The sequence below is a fragment of the Sinocyclocheilus rhinocerous genome, unplaced genomic scaffold (assembly GCF_001515625.1).
Source record: "Sinocyclocheilus rhinocerous isolate Xijiao unplaced genomic scaffold, SAMN03320098_v1.1 C36975529, whole genome shotgun sequence".
In the NCBI taxonomy this organism is placed as follows: Eukaryota; Metazoa; Chordata; class Actinopteri; order Cypriniformes; family Cyprinidae; genus Sinocyclocheilus; species Sinocyclocheilus rhinocerous.
This window is the reverse complement of record NW_015787063.1, coordinates 1-3052: the sequence shown is the minus strand read 5'-3', so window position 1 is coordinate 3052 and position 3052 is coordinate 1. Positions and strand designations below refer to the sequence as shown.

General features: G+C 39.1%; 1 long non-coding RNA gene across 1 annotated transcript; it reads right to left on the bottom strand.

Moving 5' to 3' along the window:
- Window positions 1-73: 73 nt before the first annotated feature.
- LOC107736772 (uncharacterized) lies at window positions 74-3046 on the bottom strand. Its single transcript, XR_001639730.1, has 3 exons — window positions 2966-3046; window positions 2713-2780; window positions 74-2418 (listed from the first exon to the last, which is right to left on the bottom strand). It is a non-coding gene; the product is annotated as an uncharacterized LOC107736772 (long non-coding RNA).
- Window positions 3047-3052: the final 6 nt, after the last annotated feature.

Genomic DNA, 3052 nt, shown 5'->3' with positions numbered 1-3052 from the left:
CAGTTAAGAGTTAAAAATAAAGTTTTCTGTAGTCCCACTGCATGGGAACGGTTTAAAAACCAGGTTCCGTGTTTTGTGCTAATCCTCATTCTACCTGTTTACATTCTGTTTTACTTTACAGTGAGCTGCAATGGTGTATTCTTACTGGTTTTCCTAAATTATACACATAAACTGTTAAAAAAGTACATCTAAATGGTGGTAGTTAGTAGTTACTGTTTGCATCATGATGACATGTATAAATAAAAATGTTTATACTAAGTGCAAGTAGAGATAGATGCTACTCTAACAAAAAGTAAATAGAAGTAACATGTTATATATAAAATATTTGAGCAATGGTGAACAATTGGAGCATAGACTTGACATTAGCGAAAACAGGCTTTGCCAAGAAGGTTGGCTATTTGCACTCATATCTGGTCCAAAGGCTGGTAAAAACGTGCTTGGCATTGCACAATAGCAGCTTTTATTAACACTACATGTAAAAAGGCATTACTGCATTGAATAATTTTTCCCTCAAAATGTGCCATTTAAAAATATATAAGGAACATTAAAAACATGTAACATTATAAAAGCTCCATTTGGAATATTTCAGTTCAAAACTTCATGCATTTTATATTACAATGCTGTATATGCACTGAACATATGACCAGCATCAGGCCCAGTAGAGACATTTTTCCTGGTATTTCCTGACAACAGCCCATAGTTTTTGAAGCAGGGATCCAATTAAAACCTAGAAAATAGTTTAATTATTTCCCTATATAAGAACCATTTTAAAAAATCACCTGAAAGCTATAACTAAACCACACTATCCAGAATCCAAGGGTATGAATTCATACAATTTACCATGTTTTGCTGAAATATGCCAAAATATAAAAGGGCATGACTGAATGACTGAAATTATGAGCACAATACAGGAAGTTTGTCATGAAAGTATATCCAGAACTTTTGAAAGCATAATACCGGTAATGTCATACTGTATAGTTGGTTCCATGTTAGAGACTTTGAAGGAACAGTTCACCCAAAAATGTATTTCTGTCATTATTTACTTCTTGTTTCAAACCAGTATTATCACAGAAGTAGTCCATATGGCTTGTGTGCTGTATAGCCTTTTGTAGCCATACGAGACGACAAATGTGATTTGTGCTTCCACATATGATATGCGAGAACCAATGATCTTTGGCTTCACTGATGTCAAATCTGGTGTGACGTCTTCACACTCTGAACGAGAATTAAGAAATGCAGTTCAGGCGGAGATTATCAGTGAATAATAACTTATATTTGGATGCATTTCTTTGGAAAAATCAGCACACAAGTTGACTACTTTTATGATGCTTTTCAGTCGTTTTGGGGCTTCACAGCAGGTGGTCACTGTACAGAAGAGAACGGTGAACATTTTGCTGTTCCACGGAAAGTCGTACATGTATGGATGACTAAAAGATGCCTCTCTTCATTTTTGGTAGAACTAGTCCTTTAACAGCTTTCAGCAGCAAAGACAAAAGGCGAAAAAAACCACAAGCATTAGCTTCTCCTCAGGACTAAGTCACACAGCACAGTGTCATTTAAAAAGGCACAATTGCCACTTCAACCAATTATCAATGATCAAAATATGTACAAAAATATAAATTCAATAGCATGATCTCTCTCACCAAGCACGACTCAACATTGCACAGTAGAATTTCTTGTGTTCACTTCAAGTGTTCAACAAAAATCCCTCACCTTCCAATCACATTATACTTGACAAATGGAAGGAATGACTGCAGTTTTGTGAGCACACCACTGACAACCCAAGCCATCTTCTTCAGCATCCTCCAAATCATCTTCTCCAGGAATCTGTAAGTTGCTCAAACAAGAGCTGTTGTCTAAAATGAGCATGTAAGGCACTAAAGATGAGATGGCAGCCTCTGCGGTGACACAGCCTGGACACTGCAGGCCCAGACTGCATTCACACAGAGATATGGCTCATCCCTGGAATGTCTCCGAAAAGGGTCCATCCGTCAAGGGTCCATCCACTGGGCACTAAGGAGCTCCAGTCTCCTGTGTGGACAGTGTGGGCGGCACTGGGACTGTCTGTATGTGCTCTGTGGTGAGCTCGGGTAAGACTGCCATTTCAGACAGTGTGTCTGACAGTTCATGTGGAGCTGCTGATGTCTGACTGGACGACGACAGGCCTGAGGGCACTGATGCACTGCTATGCTGTGTGGGGGGAGTCTGTGGCACACACTGTGCTACTGTGTGGTGTGTGAGCAGTTCAGAAGCATGGTAGTAAGGCAGGAAAGGTCGCTCCACGACACAGAAACGCATGGCCAAATGTGTGTGCTGCAGAAGAAGAGGGAAACGGGAGGTAAAGTAGGAGACAAATTCATCTGGAATGGATCCTAGTGTTTCCTGGACTTCTTCGGGTAACTCTCGGTAATGGTGTTTCTACAGGAAACAAAGACGAGATAAATATGAGACAATTTGTGATTAAGAGAAACAGGAGTTTTTAATCATGTGATATGTTATATTTTCAACATGGACTAACACTGTTATTTTAGTACAATGACAAATAGGTGTAACTAACCAAACAACTACATTTAATTTAATAAAAAAGGAACTTTGTGTTCCTTCTACTCTGTTATGCTACTTTTCCATTAATATCATGCATATTATTATCTGCTGTAACTACTAGATATTTGTGGTGAGTATCAATAAACTGATTTTCTTCAGCAAATGTACCTTGTTTCTCATGGCACGTAAAAGATCTCTGACCGATCCGCCTTTGTATGAACGAAATTTGCGAAGATCTGAAGAAGAACGATTTGCGTTTGAATGGTTTGTGGAGCAAAAGTTTCACATTAAAGATTCAAATAAGAAACAAAACTAGATAATCATGACAGACCTGCATGTGGTTTAACGATTTACAAAATCTTCGAATTAAAAACTGATCGAAAATCCAGTCAACAGTAAGCCAAATCGCAGCAGTCCTCACCGGTCTGTAGAGGCACTGTGATATGATCCCTCCAATCACCTCTGACCACCACCCGTCCTCCTCTCTCCAGCTGTCTCACGATTGGTC